The sequence below is a fragment of the Ochotona curzoniae genome, unplaced genomic scaffold, assembly GCF_017591425.1.
Source record: "Ochotona curzoniae isolate NIBS_2020 unplaced genomic scaffold, NIBS_Ocur_1.0 scaffold_4701, whole genome shotgun sequence".
In the NCBI taxonomy this organism is placed as follows: Eukaryota; Metazoa; Chordata; class Mammalia; order Lagomorpha; family Ochotonidae; genus Ochotona; species Ochotona curzoniae.
Window position 1 is genome coordinate 14,314,719 of NW_024467122.1, and position 17,548 is coordinate 14,332,266.

Sequence of the window (17,548 nt, forward strand, 5' to 3'; positions counted from 1 at the left end):
TCCCATCTAGCTCCCTGCTTGTGGCTTGAGAAAGCAGTGGAGGACAGCCCAAAGCCTAGGGACCCTGCACTTATGTGGGAGACCGAGAGGACCTGGCTCCTGGTTTTGCATTGACTCATCTCTGGCCATTGTGGCCACTTGGGGAATGAACCAGAGGATGAGAGATCTTTCTGTCTCTCCCCTCCTCTGTAAATCTGACTTTCCAATAAAGATAAATAAATAAACAAACAAACAAACAAATAAAAGTAACATCTTTAGGATCTCTTCTTAGGAGAATGGGAGAAGTCTTCAAACTCCTCCATGGGCAGGAAGACATAAGGGAGCAAATTCCACATCCTTGACTAGGTGGTCTAGCTTGTACCCCAAGAACAACTCCCTGGCTTGGGCTTCTATCCTACCCTCTGATGCCCCTCCCAGGCTCTGGCTATCAGTGCCGGAGGTGTCTGTAAACTGCTTTGGTCCCTGGCTCCCTCAACCTTCCAAGGGCATGTAGTCCAAGCAGTGTCTTAATCTGTTGTTTGACTTGTTCTCCCGAAAGCAGAAGCCCACTTTAGCTCCTTGCTGTGCTCCAGAGGCTGCTTCCTCACTCTTTCTTCCCTAAGTATTATCCTGTCCCTTCATATTTCCCACCTGCTTTTTTTCCTTTCATATTATTCTCCAGGATATCTTTCATTTTTATTTATCTGAGATGGAAGTGGGGAGACTTCAGAGGCAGAGAGACACAGAGAGCTTCCAGCCTCTGGCTCTCTCCCAGGATGCCTACAGTGGGTTGTGAGAACCAGGAGCTTGGCTGGAGCAGAGCCAGGAACTGAACCCAGTTGCTCCAGTCTGGGAAGCAAGTACCACAATTACTAGGCCAAGTGCCTGCCTCCCCAACCCATCTTTCTAAAGCCCAACTCTGATCATGTCACCTTCCTGCTGAAAGCTCATAACATCAGAATGAATTCCACGTGAATCCTAGATTCCTTAGTGTGGCAAACACAGTCTATGGCCTGGTGTCTGCTGAACTCCCCCTCCCCCTGGCCTTACCACACCCCTGTTAGAACTGTGTTCACAGCGTGTGAGCTATGCACAGTTCCCTACACATGCTGCGTTTTTCCAGTTTACTACAATGCTCTCACCAGGAATGTCTTCATCCTTCAGGATGCAGCTTCAGTCATTCCCTTTGATGAGAAGGTTTTATTTGCCTTCAGGTCTTTATGAGGTACCCTCCTTTGCATTCTTTTCCCCTTTGTACACTAACCATTTATTCTTGTCTGCTTCCCTTTGCACTGACAATTCTCTGGGACTTGGGATGGCACCTTAATTTTGTATGCCCAGAGCTGCACACATAAAATAGCCAATATATATTTTAAAATATGAATGAGGGCAGGTGTTATTCCCAGTGGCTAAACACCTGTGTCTCCCACTGGGACTGCTGGCCTTCAATTCCTGGCTCTTAAACTTACTGCTAGTGCAGACCCTGGGCAGCAGTGGTTGAGTTCCCACTACCCACATGGGAGACTTAGATATTGTTCTTGGCTTCTGAGTCCAATCCTGGCCCAGCCGCAGCTATGGTGTGCATTTGGGGAGGGAATCAACAAATGGGAGCTGTGTTTGTCTCTGTCTCTCAGGTAACAACAGTAAAACTCATCAGTGATGCATAGAGCAATGAAATACCAAAGAGACTAAGGACCAAATCAAACAGAGCTTGTAATCCACCCACGGCCCTTTGTAATGGTTCAAGACAAGCCAACTTTGCTTCCGAGCAGAGGTCTAGACTTGTTGCCCTAAATCACTCCTGTGCAGTAAAAGGCCTACAAAGGAGGTCGTTCCATTGAAGCTGATCCCAGTAAACGCCAAGGGAATAGCTCCTGCTCTTTTCTTTCTTCCCACCTTAAATGAAACTTCTGTCACTTTATAAAAAACAATTAGCATCCAAGTTTCAGAGATAAATGCAGTGACATTTGGATGACCACTCCCTCTTGCCTCTGAGGGAAAGCAATCAAGAAGAAAACAGACAAGAAGTGAGTTCTTCCTGAGCGTGTCGTGTTGAAGGAGACTGCACACTTTTCTCGTGCACTTATCCATCAACAGAGATCACTGTGCAAACATGTCATCCTCCCGAAGCAACATTTCTTCCTAATTTTATCACTTAAGTATGGCCCAGGATTTATTTCTAATTTGGCAAACAGGACATGAAAACATGTCAAACTAAATAAAGTGGGCAGCTGTTTTGGTTTTAACACATAAACAACGCCTTTTCTCCCCCCGCCCAGGTGAAAGTTAATTTTTCTAAAAATATTCAAACATGCTCTGTAGCTTTTGGCAATATTCAAGAATTTGAAGTACTCAGCATAAAAACACATATGAATAGTTTTTTTTTTTCCCTTGGGAGGTTGTTCATATTTTCCAGAAGGAGACCAAGTATAAAGCACCCTTTCCTTTATATCATATTCACCTTCCTTAATACCTCTCTCCACAATCAATCACTCTACTTACTTTACATTTGCTAAATACACTTACACACATGCCAATTTATACACATATTACTGTTAGTTCTGTCTTATACCTTAGAGGTATAAGTGTGTCCTATACTCTTAGCTTGCCCTTTTTGATGGCTGTATTTTGGACGTATTTTCCTGGTTGTATTTGCTTCAGCAGAGCGTTTTTAGTAACTGGGATTATTTTTTCTTTTCGCTTTTCTCAATTACCAAAAAGCTGAAATGAATGCATTTAAAATCAGTATAAAGTCTTTGGGTATTTGGACAAATATATTTACAGTCTAAATTTCTAGAAGTTGAATTGCTGGGCTGAAGGATACAAATATATATGATAAATTTCCAAACTCTGCCATTTTATACTCCCACAGTAAACAAGAATGTCCATTTTCCAGCCCTTCTAGAACACACGGTATCATCAGTCTTTTCAACATTTGCTCTTCTGGTAAATGGAAAATGTTCTCACATTATTAGTTTATTGTAAATTTCTTTCTTTTTTTTTAAGATTTATTTATTTATTGGAAAGTCAGATATACAGAGAGGAGGAGAGACAGAGAGGAAGATCTTCTGTCCGATGATTCACTTCCCAGGTGAGCACAACGGCCGGTACTGTGACGATCCGAAGCCAGGAGCTCTTCTGGGTCTCCCTCGCGGGTGCAGGGTCCCAAGGCTTTGTGCCGTCCTCGACTGCTTTCCCAGGGCACAAGCAGAGAGCTGGATGGGAAGTGGAGCTGCCAGGATTAGAACTAGTGCCCATATGGATCCCAGCGTGTTCAAGGCAAAGACTTTAGCCACTAGGCCACGCCACCTGGCCCAACTATAAATTTCTGTAACTGGGACTGGAGTTGGACATCTTCTCATGTGGTTAGTTTATGTTGTCTATTGCAGTGTTTGTCAATTATTCTATCCACTTGGCTGTCATTCATGAGTGACAGCAACAGAATGTCTACATGGGAAGAGCTTAACACAAGCAATTCTGTTGGAAAAATTAAAGCTAAGAACATTGCCTTGCAATTGCAATTGAATAGTATTTTACCTAAGATTGAGATAATCTTTTGTTCTTATCAAAGATTGAAGAAAAAGAAATGGAAACAGCTTTTCTTTTCCACCATCCCAATTTTATTTCACAACTGCTTTGATTCATGAGAACACTCCGTTAAATAAGTCAGGCTTTTCAAAGTTATATTCATTACAAATATTTTGCTAGTTCTTCTTTCAACACTAAAGTAATTTTTACCCTTTAGAATTTTAGCTTTTACTGATGAACTAATTTATCATTCTGTTTATGGGTTACTAGACTTTTGTGTTAAGAAAATGTTTCTGCAATGCAAAACTAGAAAAAAAATTACTCTTCTTTTCTTGGTACATTTATGGTCATATATTCATGTTTAAATTCTGAATTTCTTAAAGAAGAAGAAAACCCCTAGGTGCTATTCATGCCAAGATTTTACATATCGAGCATATTTTGGTTCAACAATGCACCAAGAATCAGTAGAAAATACTGCGTGTGGATACAGAGTACTCAACCAAAAGAACACTCTCATTTTTTAAGTGTAAGACTGATGAGGCAAGGTACCTCTTTCTCTCCCTCTCTTTTTTAAAAGATTTATTTATTTCTATTAAAAGGCAGATTTACAGAGAGGAGAGACAGAGAAACACCTTCCATCCATCCTCTGATTTACTCTCCAGGTGGCTGCAACAGCCAGAGCTGAGCTGATCCGAAGCCAGGAGCCAGGAGCTTCTTCTGAGTCTCCCACATGGGTGCAGGGTTCCAAGGCTTTGGGCCACTATGCCACGCCCCTGACTTCTTATTTCTGCCTGGGTCAACACTGGCTATTGCAGCCATCTGAAAAGTATACCAGTAGATGAAGTTTCTTTTTCTGCCTCTATCTGTAACTTTGACTTTAAAAACAAATTTAAAATTTTCTTAAACTATCTGCACTGGAAACTATAAAACTGTGATGAAAATAAAAAGATCTAGATAAATTAAAAAAAAAATTCCATAGATCTGGATAAATTAAAAAAATTCCATGTTCATGAATTGAAAACTTAATATTAATGTGGCAATAATATTCAATGCTTTCTACAGATTCAGCCCAGTCCCTTATAAAAATTCCAGTACAAAGGCCTGTGTGGTGCAATATTTGATGGATCCTCTGCCTGCAAGGGCCAAAATCCTTTATGGGTAGTGGTTCATGTTCTGGCTGTTTTGTTTCTGAACCAGCACTCTGGTATAGCCTGGGAAAGCAGTGGAGGGTGACTCTTCTCCCATATGGCAAACCCAGAAGAAGCCCCTGACTCCCAATGCTGAAGCAGCTCAGCTTGGCCAATGCAGCCCTTGGATAGTCAACCAACACATGGAAGAACTCTCTCTGTGTTTCCTTTTCTCTCTGTAAAAATTGGCCTTTCAAATGAAAAGTAAATCAATCTTTTTAAAAAAACTTCAAATGTCAGTTTTTAGAGAAATAGAATATATTCTCAAATTCATGTGAAATTTCCTCAAATAGTTAAACAAAGGGCAAGATTGGACTATTCACCACACTTTTTCAAAATTTCTGCAAGTATAGTCATCAAAATGTCGTGCTGGCATGAAAAAAGATCTATACATTGGCTGAACAGAACTCAGAGTCCAGAAATAACCAAATATGTCTAAGCTCAATGGATTTTTTTTGTAAAATAAAATAGCATCAAATGCTTTTAAGAGTACAGCACAGTTGCAGTAAGGACATTTGCATTGTGCTAAGATGATTATTGGCATCCATCTCTGGACTCATTTGCATCTTGCAAATCTGAATGCTGGACCCATTTCCCAAGTCACATGGCCACCTGTGTTTTAATAAAGATTCCAAGTCCATTCAGTCTTTTCAACACCTGACCTTGGGACTACTTTGAAAGAATGATGTTGAATTTTCAATTTTTACCATCTTGAAAAAGTAGTTTAAAATGTATCAATAATTTGAAAAGAAAGGCTAAAATCATACAATTCTTTTTTCTATAGCTTATTTATTTTCTTTGGAAAGTCAGATTTACAGAGAGAAGGAGAGAAAGACCTTGCATCTGCTGGTTACTCCTTCAAATAGCTCAACAGCCAGAGCTGAGCCCATCCAAAACCAGGAGGTAGGAGCTTCTTCCGGGTCTTCTGCATGGAGGCAGGATCCCAAGGCTTTGGGCCATCCTCTACTGTTTTCCTAGGCCACAAACAGAAAGTGGATGAGAATGGAGCAGCCAGCACTTGAACCAGTGCCCAAATGGGATCCCAGTGCTTGAAAGATGGAGATTAACCTGTTGAGTCATTGCACTAGCCTCAAAATTCGCAAAGTTATTTTAAGAATTTATAAAAAAGCTTTTATTTATTTTTATTGGAAAGGAAGATTTACCTAGAGAAGAAGAGACAAAGAGAAAGATCTTCCATCTGCTGGCTCATTCCCCAAGTAGCTGCAACAGCTAGAGCTAAGGAGCCAGGAACCTCCTCCAAGTCTCCCATGTGGTGGCTGGGTCCCAAGGCTTTGGGCCATCCTCTACCACTTTCCCAGGCCACAAGCAGGGAGCTGGATGGGAAATGGAGCACCAGGACAAGAACCAGTGCCCATATGGGATCCCGGCACATGCAAGGCGAGGGGTTAGTGACTAAACTATTGCACTGGGTTGCCACATAACTCTTACAAGAAATCACAGGTATATCTTCAGGGCTTTGGATTTGGCAATGAGATTTTTGTATGGGTCAAGAGTGTGTGTTTCGTGCGAAAGAACAAATGGGTAAACTGAACTTCACTGAAATAAAAAAGTGTGTATAAAAATACATCAGCAAGAATGAAAAGAAGGGGATAAGTGTTGTGGTGTGTTGGGTTAAGCTACTCCTTGGGAGACCTCATCTTGCCCTGGAGATCTGGCACACTTGCTTCCTCTAGTGCACTCCTGGGATGTAGCAGGTGATGGCCCACGTCACTGGGTGCCTGTCACTCACATGGGTGCCCTGATGGAGTTGCTGGTTCCTGGGTTTGTCTTGGTCCAGCCCTGAATGTTGTGGACATTTGGGGAGTGAATAAGTGGAAGAAAGCTCTTTCTGTCTCGCTATTACTGTCACTCTGCCTTTCAAAAAAACTTCAAAAAAAAAAGAATGAACAGACCACCTACAGGATGAAAATATATTTGCAAATTGTATATCTTTGAAGGGTTAACTATCTGAAATATATAATGAACTCCTATAACTTAACAAATAAAGGAATAACTTGATCTTTTCTTTTTTTTTTTAAAGATTTATTTATTTCTACTGTAAAATTAGATTTAACGAACAAAGGAGAAACAGAGAAACGGAGCTTCCATTTGCTGGTTCCCTCTGCAAGTGGCTGCTACAACCAGAGGTGAGCCAGGATAAAGCCAGGAACTTCTTTCTGGTCTCCATCATGGGTGCAGGCTCCCAAGGCTTTGGGCTGTCCTCTACTGCTTTCCCAGGCAACAAGCAGGGAACTGGATGGGAAGCAGAGCAGCTGTAACATGAACTGGCGCCGCATGGAAGGTGAAGATTTAGCCACTGGGCTGTCATGCTGTTCTCGATCTTTTCTTATTTCTAAATAAAAATGATCTATTTATTTATTTGAAAGGCAGAATTACATAGAGACAGACAGAGACAAGGATAGATCTTCCATCTGCTGGAGCTAGGAATTTCTTCTGGGTTTCTCACATGTATGATAGGGGCCCAAGCTCTTGTGCTTTCTTCTGCTACTTTCTCAGGCATACTTACAGGGAGCTGGATCGGAAGTGAAGCAGCCAGGACTTGAACCGGTACTCACATGGGGCGTTAATGCTGCAGGACATGGCTTAATCCATAGATGACAATGCTGTCCCTTCTTTTCAGATTTTTAATAATATCCATCATAGGCTGCCCTACTTTCAGTCTAGCTCTAAATGTACATGGAAAAGCAGTGGAAGATGGCCTACTTTGGACCCATGCAGCCACATGGGAGACCTGGAAGAAGCTCCTGGCTCCTGGCTTCTGCCTGTCTCAGCTCCAGGCATTGGGCTATTTATTTAGAGAGTGAACCAGTGTACAGAAGGCCTCTCTCTCTCCATCTCTCCCTTATATTTTAAGTAAATACACTAAATCTTAAAAATATACACTTGACTCATATTGGAGTGCCAGCTTTGTCTTTATACTCCAAGTTGTGGCCAACATAGATCCCGGGAGACAGTAATGATGGTTTAAATAACTGGGTCCCCTACTCATGTGGGAGACCTGAATTGCATTCTTGACTCCCTACCCTAACTGTTGTGGGTAGTTAGGGCTAGAATTCTCTTTGTCTCTTTCTCTCTGTATGTCTGTCCTTACACCTCTCAAATAAGTAACTTAAAAAACAAAAAGAAAAACAAATTGAAAATAGTAAGTGGAGAAACTAGAACCCTGCATGCTGTTGATGACAATGTGAGAGGATACAGTTGCTTTGAAAGACAGTTTGGTGTTTCTTCAAGAAGTCAGATGTGGAATGACCATAGGGCTAAGCCTCAGTATACAATCAATAAAATGGAGAAGACTGGCTCAGAGGGGCACTGGTATAGCAATGTCCACTGCACCATCATTCCCAATAGAGAAAAGAAACTCACGTGCCAAAAGATGAGTGGAAAACTAAAATCTGAGGCACCCTTACTCATACATCAGAATGTTACTCAGCACCCAAAAGGACTGAGGTTCTGACACATGCTGTAGCAGGGATGGAACTTGCAACATTATACCAAGTGAAATAAACTGACAAAAAGACAAATATTGTACAATTCCTCTTCTACAAAATATCTGGAATAAGTCAGTTCATGGGAGCAGAAAGTAGAAATGATCGGGGCTGGAGGTAGGGGAGAGTTGGGGGTCACAGTTTCATGGGTACGAAGTCTGTTACGATGAAACCCCAGGGTGGTGATGGATGGGCAGCATCGTCAAAGCCACTGAATTTTACACTTAGTATGATTACATTGGCATGTTTTATGTTACATAGATTTTACTACACAACGTACACACAGGACATATGTGAACTTTTCTGAGTCTGACACATATAGTGAGAGGGTCTAGCCTGCTTCTAGAGAGAGTGAGGGAAGACATTGCCCATGAAAGCTGACCCAATATGTAAGATCAAAATCAAAACCCAAGTGAGGGAATAATGTCCTTCCACGGGTTACACTCTAACAATTCCAATGTCATCAGACTCACTCAGTCCAGCTGATCTGTTCTCCCTTATCCTCAAAAAAGACTGCTTGGCAGATCTGAGGTGTGCTACCATCCTATTTTTAACTCATTCGCTAGGTGACTCGCAAACAGAAGTATGTCTGTGTATTTGTTATTCTTGTATAATTCCCCACCTCAAGCAATGGGGAAGAGTCTGGCTTCTGCTTTTTTGCTGAAGAGCCCACTAGAATAAGCTCCACAGAGCCTTTGCCTTTTCAGGGTTAAGCTTGGATTCCTGCTCTCGCTGCCTTGTACATACTTGGCCATGCCGAGGGTTAGGCAGACAGATCAGAGGGCCCACCTTCTGCTGACTCAGCCTCAGGTCCCTGTGACTCAGCACCATGTGGCAGCTGCTCCTCCCCATGTGATCTTGTCATCCAGTTCTGACCTTGCTCCCATTTTCGACCTCAATTTTGATAATTGGGTCTTTGTTTATGTCACCAAGCCACTCTCTCTTTCTTGCCAGTTTTCTCAGGAGAGTATGTCCTTGGGTCATGATCCCAGGAGAAAGGTTCTCCTGCCTGGCTCAGTATTCTTATTAAGAACACTCACCCCCTCACAACTTCATTCCCCAACCCTTCTTGATTCCTGGACCCTCCATCAATGCTCACGGTTCTCTTTCTTGTCCACTGATTTCCAGGGCTCAGTGCCTTCTCTGATCCTCACTTCTGATCCATTTACCTTACTCTGCAGGTCTGCTTCAGCATACTGCAGGTCAATTTGGAGGTTTCTGGACCGCTACCCATCCTCCCTATCCAGTCTTTTTCCTGGATTTCTTGGTCCCAGGCTGGGCTCAGATGCCAGTCAGACTACCCCAAGACGTCCACTGCTTCCTGTTACTCAGGGAGGAAGGGAAAAGGAACAAGCAGCTATGGGTCTCCTTAAGGTTTTGGGTGCTATGCTAGATACCTTGCAAACAGCATTTAATGTAGTAGATTCTTTTCCCTTTTTTTCCACAGAGATATAACATAGATAGGAGAGAAGGAAGGCAATTTTCCAACTTCAAAAAAAATATATTTACTTATTTATTTGAAAGACAGAGTTGAAGACTGAGACAGAGAGCCTGAGGATGGGGTGGGGGTAGGGTGTTATTGGAGAGAGAGATATTCCTTCCACTGTTTCAACTCTGTTGGTATAAATGGACTGGGGCTGGGCCAGGCTGAAGCTGAGAGCCAGAAGCTTCCTCCAGGTCTCCCACATAGATGCAGGGACCCAAGCACTTGGATCATCTTCTGCTGCTTTCCCAGGCACATTAGCAGGGAACTGGATCAGAAGTGGAGCATCTGGGACTCAAGCTGGTGCCCATCTGGGATGTGGTGCTGTAGATAGAGGCTTTACACAGCACTGGTCCTGGGTAAATCTAATTCATAGATGCAAAGATGAGGGTGTACACTGAACTTGCTGTAAAGTTTCTGCTTTCTGTCTGCCTGGGCAGTGGTGGAAGTAGGGCTGACATGAAAAGTTTCATTTTTCCATTGCTCCGTTTTTTCCGTATCACTTTACTATGCATGGCGAGGTTGGAGGTTTGATTGAATATTTATAATGTACACCAGGGTTATCATGTATTATGTTTCCCTTGGACTATGTGCGTAATAGAATTGTTAATTTCCTTTGCAAAAAATAAAAACCCCTAAAAACAAACTAAAAGTATATCTTTAAGGCTGCATAACCATAGAAACAAAACTCTCAATAACACTTAGGATAAGTATCTAGGAAAGCTAGGCTACACAGTGATGACCTTAATATGTAATTACTGGTCAACAATTCTTTCTGCGCCTTCATCAAATCACGCTTGCTTTGGTTCCATCATTAACAGAAACATTTCTCGCTTGATATAAACACAGAGCAAGAACACCTAGAAATTAATTCCTTTCTTATTTTTTTTTCTGGTCACAATAAGATGAGCAAAATATGATTTCTTAAATTACACTGCTTCTTGCTTTACAAAAAAGATTTGCTTTTTACCACACTGGAAAAGGGGGAGAATGATGAGCATAATACTAACAAAACTACCTATATTCTCAGTAACTGAGGTGTGCTAGCCACATGGTAAGTGAATTACCCTTCTTTTTAAGAAACCACCAATAGCTGCCCACTTAGGATAGAATGTTCAGGACTTCAGTTAAGGGTTTGAGATGTAAGTTTCTAAGAGGGGTTCCTAATAGAGATGGTTTGGGAGGCACAGCAGAGACCCTACGGACACTTGAAGTTCTGTGGTAGGACCAAGTGGTGGAGATGTTGGCTGATGCTAAAGCTTTGGAGAATAATTTGAAGGAGGACCTGGTGCAGTCTAAGCTCTCCATCTCCCGTCAAAGTCCTGGGTCTCCAAGTGCTTGGGCCTCTGCCATCTACATGGGAGATCCAAAAGAATCTTGGCTCCTGGGGCCAGATCAGTTCAAATCTGTTCACAGCAGTCATTTAGGAAGTGAATCAGTTGTTGCAACACCTCTCTCTCTCTCTCTCTTTCTCTCTCACTCCCCCCACTTTTCTCTGTATCTCTGCCTTTCAAATAAATAAACCTGTAACAACAACAACAAAAAAGAAATTGTGGCTTTCTATGTATTTTGTCATTTAATAGTTGAGGCCAATTATGCACACATGGGATCATATTAAATTCCATGTTCCCATGACAGCAAAACATATGTAATTTATGTAGCAAACGATGTAAGTGGTTGGAATAATTTTAAAGCACTTAACATACTATTTAAGGAAATGCTACAAAATACAGCTGACTTTTTGCAAAAATTCCCACAGTGTAGCTGAACTTTCTGAAATTTTCTATAGGGAAAGATGAATCTGCAGGATTCTGATGATTCCATTAACTATCTCTTTTTTAAAAAAAATGTGTATTTTTATTGGAAAGGCAGATTTACAGAAAGAAGGAAAGAAAGAAAGATTTCCATCCACTGTTCACTCCCCTAAATGGCTACAGTAGCTATAGCTGAGTTGATCTGAAGCCAGAAGCCTCTTCTGGGTCTCCCACATGGGTGCAGGGTCCCAAATTTTGGGCCATGCTCTGTTGCTTGCTCTCCCAGGCCACAAGCAGAAAGCTGGATGGGAAGTGGATCCATTGGCTCTTAATATTTGTCTACTGCTGTGCAAAAATTTCCTGGAAAAGCAGCAGAGGTTGGTCCAAAGCCTTGGGGCCCTGTACCCATGTTGGAGACCCAGAAGAAGCTCCTGGCTTCTGGCTTTGGATCAGCTCAGCTGTGGTCATTGTGGCCATTTGAGGGAATGAACCAGCTATTTAGGGGAGTGAAGCAGTGGGTGAAAGATCTTTCTCTTGGTTTCTGCTTCTCTCTGTAAAATCTGCTTTTCCAATAAAATAAGTTTTAAGAGAAACAACAAAACAAGACCTTCCCAGGGCTCCATTTTGCCTATAAGGCCAAATGCAGCCTAATTCTGGCCTCCGCTTATCCCTCTAACCTTGTTTCCCCAAATCCACTTCTATGAATGACAGTATTAGAACATGCATGACCCCACTGTTGTGTCCACCTCTATTGCTTTAACTTGAATGTGCTACATGTGTAAGTCCTGATTTCCCTAAGGTGCTAACTCAAGCTTCTCCCCCCGCCACCTTTTCTGTGTGAAAATCATTCTGCTCACTGGAGCACATACGCCTCTGCACTTTGTCTCTTGTTTCTTCCTTACTCTAAATGGTACACCTGCTGAGCTTAGCACAGTGATCCTTACAAAGACTCCGCAGACTGGATAAGGGGATGGGCTCTGGGGCCAGAGGGACTTAGCTTGTACCCCAATTCTGCTGCCTGCTGGCTGTGTGCCCTTAGGTGATATGCCTACCCCTCATCTAGGATGTAAAAGTCATAGCTGCATCTCCTTGGGGTTGTTATAGATATGCTTACTTATTTGTATAATTAAGGCTAGTTAGCTTTTTAAAAAAAGATTTATCTTATTTTTTATTGCAAAGTCAGATATACAGAGAGGAGGAGAGGCAGAGAGGAGGACTTTAGCCACTAGTCCACTGTGCCTTAGTTAGCCTTTTTTGTAGATATGCTGTCTTCTTTACTTAATGTTTGCTTTTTTGGTGGCAGGTATTGACCACTTATGTCACTCATCCAACTCCCTGAATGTAAACCAAAGCTTTCTCTAATTATGGAAATACACACACACACACACACTTACTTGAGAAAAGCATCATCTTGCAAACAGAAGTCATGGGAGAACACAGACGGGAAAACCCTCAAATGGGAGCAAACAATAGTTAGCCCTGACCTTGAGGTGGAGTGTTGTCCACCATACTCCTACAGGGAAGAGCGTTTTGGATCATTGGGGAGGGAAAAGAAGGGTTTTGGCTAGCTGCTCTGGAATCCATTTCATCCCCCTCTGTAGGGGGGAGTACCCATGCTGGTGTTGTGGCTGTGTTGTGCTGATTATGGAGTGCCAGACAACCTGGCCCAGAGCTCCCAACATAGGCAGCAGGGCTCAGGGCTCAGGAGGGCACAGGAGGGCACAGGTAGGCTCAGGGCTCAGGAGGCAAGATCATGCTTTCATTTTGGGTGGCCCAGTTCTGCTCACCAGTCTTGGAAAGGAGACAACATTTCCATCTGTTACTGCAGACTGTGAACCTGATTGGTGTGCTCTGTGGGCAGACTCCTGCACGGTGATATGCTAAGACATGCAGGTGGGTGTTAGTGGTGCTAGTGGGATGTGTGTGTATGTGTGTGTGTGTGTATGTGAGAGAGAGAGAAACTGGATAGATGGAGGGATGGTATGACAGCTGAGTGCATGGGAGGGGCATTGTGGCTGAGAGATGGAGGTGGCAGGAACACCAGCCTGGGAGAGCCATGCTGGGCAGGCTCGAGTGATAGAGGCTGGGAAGGAATCAAGCTGCAGTGGTGTGTGCTGGGAGGATTCAAGAGAGGGCAGGTGATACAGGCCATGGGCACACATACACTGGGGAGATGTGTTAGTTTTCTACTATTAGGTAATAAACAATCTTGTATCTAGTGGCTTAAAACAACATCCATGTAATGTTAATATATTGGCCCAAAGCCCAGATATGCAGTGTCTGAGTCCTCCACATAGCTCACCATGGGGTTAAAATCCAGGTTCACGTTGGGGTGTTTCCCTTTCCAGAACCCAGGGTCCTCTTTCAGGCTCCAGGGGCTGCTGGAATAATTCAGCTCCTGCATCTGCAGCAGTGAAGCCCTCATTTTCTTGTTGGTTGTGGGCTAGCCCCACTAGGATCAGTGAACAGGGCACTCACAGTTCGTTGTTACATGAGCCCCTCTGAATGTCTGCTCATGTTCTCATTCTCTGACTTCCCTGTTTTTAACTTCTGGATCAGATTTGAAGGGTTTGTGCGAGTAAGTCAGGTTGACCAGGTCATCTCCCTATCATGAAGTCGACTGATGTGGGCCGTCTGTGAAAGTGCTCCACGGTGACACCTCGATCAATGTCTGACAAGGTTAGTAGGAGATGGATGCACGCTAGGAGTCTCTGGGGTCATATCTGGATTCTGCCCTTCCCAGGGAGATACAGAACACATGTGAGGCAGCAAATATTTGCTAGCAGCAACACTGGCTGAGAAGCTTGTGGGGTTCAACCACGTCTGGGAAGAGCTAAGGTTGGTTAGATTCAGGAAGCAGGATAAAGCTGGCAGGGTGTCAGGTTAGAGGTGTATAAGCTGAGGAGCAGAGCCTAAGTTAGGGCCGTAGACACAGGGGAAGAGATAGGCTGGGGAGGACGGAAGCTTCAGGCAGGATCTGGGCTGAGGGCTGATGCAAAGTGGAAAGTGATATTGGCAGAAGTTGGTTGCAGGAAGCAAGTGCAGCTCAGCTTCATGCAGAGCCTGGGTGCCTGGCTCAGGGCTAGCTTGGATCTGAGAGCTAAGACACAAAGGGTGCCCTGAGGTGAAGGGTGCCTGAGCCACTCAGCTCAGCCTAGGTGGTCAGACACGGTTTCCTGGAGGGTGAGTCCTCACAGCATCCTTTTTTTTTTTTAAAGATTAATTTATTTTTTATTGGAAAAGCAGATGTACAGAGAGGAGGAGAGGCAGAGAGCAAGATCTTCTGTCTGATGATTCATCGCCAAAGTGACCACAACGGCCGGTGCTGTGCTGACTCGAAGCCAGGAGCCAGGAACCTCCCATGCAGGTCTCCCACGCAGGTGCAGGGTCCCAAGGGTTTGGGCTGTCCTCGAATGCTTTCCCAGGCTATAAGCAGGGAGCTGGATGGGAATTGGAGCTGCCGGGATTAGAACTGACACCCATATGGGATCCTGGGGTGTGCAAGGCGAGGACTTTAGCTGCTATGTCACCGTGCTGGGCCCAACCTCACAGCATCCTTTACTGAGCATAGAAGATGGATGTAGCAAGTGGTTAAGTCCCATCAGAGAACCTGAGCCAGCCCTAGGGTGTCAACACAGGTGAAGACAGCCCGAGTTGGTAAGCCGCTAAATGGGTTTCTGGTTCCTTGAAACAAAACAATGAAGACATCCTGTATTGGAGAAGAGGCGTCTTGAGTTGCATATTGGAGCTTTGACAATGGGCAGTTGCTCCTAGATTGTGTCTCAGCTGATGCATAGGGGAATTGCAGCTGGCAAGAAGCTCACCCCCACAACTTCTGAAGCAGTTTAGAGCCTGAGATCACATCCAAGGACTGTGTCTGTAGTCGCTCAGACACTATTACGATTCCAACTGATTTTCAGCTATGGAAATGATGTAACTGGTTCCAGCTTAGTGTATTTTCATAAAACGCTACATCACTTAAATAACAATCTCAGCAAATTTAAAAACACCACTTTCTATTTAAGTATACTTTTGCTTGGGGAAAAATTTAATGGGATCCTGGTGAATGTAATTCAAGTTAGATAAGTTCAAGAGTCTTACTGATTAATTTGTTTGGTAAAATTCCAAGAACATGCTAGAGGATTATTGCCAAAACTACTACTATAAAACTTATAGTGAGAAAATCGTTTTTTTCGTCATAACCTGAAATTTAAATATGGGGATATATCAGTAGGTCTGGTTTTTAGAATAGTTTCTCAAAAAAGAGCAAGGAATGAGGGGGAGAACCCTGCTAGTTATCAACTCAGAAAATGTCAGAATCTATAGCTAACAACCAATAGCTCAAAACCCTTCGCAAATAATACTATTTATTGAACACATAATGAGTGTCTTTGCTTAGTACATTACACATTATCTTATTTAGTTTCCTCAATAACCCTGAGAGCTTCAGAATTAGGTGTTATTATCCTGTTTGGGAGTTAACTGTACTCCTGGCTCCCACGCCATTTTCCTGCTTATATTCTAGAATACTTGTTTGCTCTTTGATACCAACGAAGGCCCAGAACCTTCAGGCAGTTACATGAGGTCAGTGTTCTTCCACAAGTCCCAAATCAAAGCACAGTCACAGTCTATCTTTAGGGAGAGCCACTAGGTAAGAAAGGGTCCTTTGTGGAGCCTGTGGTTTGAATACCTGCTTTTTTAGGGGGAGGACTTTCCTACATTCCCCCCTTTTCAAATATACCACTCCTTTACTTCGCTCGGGGAGGCTATTAAAAACACTTAGGATGGCCTGAGCCCCACCCAGCCAGAAGAGACCCCTGCCTGTGCGAGGCTGTGTTCCTTGGCTAGGATTTGCCTAAGCAGCTGCCAGAGATCGGATGCCTTACCCAACAGGCATTTATTTCTCATGGCTCCGGAGGCTGCAAGGCAGATCAGGCAGTCACTTTTGAGGTCTCCTTCCTTGGCAGGTGGCTGTCTCCTTGTGGGTTCACATGGTCTCCCCACTAGGTCTGTCTGTGTCCAAATGTTTCTCCTCCTTTTCTTTTTTTTTTTTTTAAATCAATAATGACATAAATAATTGGATTTTTATAAAACTGCCTTTTTAAAGACCATTTCTCTAATTGCAGTGACATTCTGAAGTACTTGGCGTTGTAACTTGTGGCTAGGAGCTTTGTGGGGTGGGAGGTGGGGTAACCCTGTAGGAAAGGATGGGAGGCCTTTGGGCAGGCTTGGAGTTATGGCCTGGGGAAGGGCTTTTGGCCAACTGAAAAGTGTTTCATACAACACAACAAGTGTGTGAGAGGTAACCTGTGCCCTGTCCTTCCGGAAGGTCCCTCCTGAGCCACATTGCCCTGTCCTTCCGGAAGGTCCCTCCTGAGCCACACTGCCCTGTCCCAGAAGGCACCTGCTCTAAGTTTGCTCTCCCCAAGGCTGCTGCAGAGGGAGGTCAGCAGGGAGAGAGGAAGCTCCGAGGCCCCTCTCTGTTCAGCACCGTAGACCTTGCTTCTCTAGTCAGTTCCAGGCCTGGGAACAGACTAGGAGAGGAAGGGTAAAGGGGTGAGGTCACCATCTTGGCCTTCCATGGGACATTTTTTAGCATCTCGTCTGTTTCATTTTTTTCATATCTTGCTTAGCTGCTTTATATAGCCTTCCTGCCAGCCACGCTTCTTTCTTCAGTGTAGAGGCACACGAGAGGTAAGACCAATTGTTCATATTTGTGCCTTGGGTGAAAGAATGGGTCCGTGTCAGTGCTTACGAATGAGTCGTGCACAGCGCCATGTGGGGTTTTGTGGTCAGCCTCAAGGCTGCCTCTAGCCCAGCACAACTACAGACTTACAGGTTCTGAAGCCAAAAAATGACAAAGTCAAAGTGTGCTCAGCTCACATCTTTGAACAAAGTACACCCTGGAGAAGACACTACATTTGAAAACCAGCTGTATCAGATCTTGCAAGGAGGCAGGGGCAAGAGAAAGAACTTGAAGGAACAGTGCAGGCTGAGGGGTGCGGGGGACAATGCAGGCTGGGGGGACAGGGTACAAAGCAGTCCTAAGGGGGGAATGGGGGACAATGCAGGCTGAGCAGGTGGATTTTGCTCTGTTGAATTGGGCAGAGC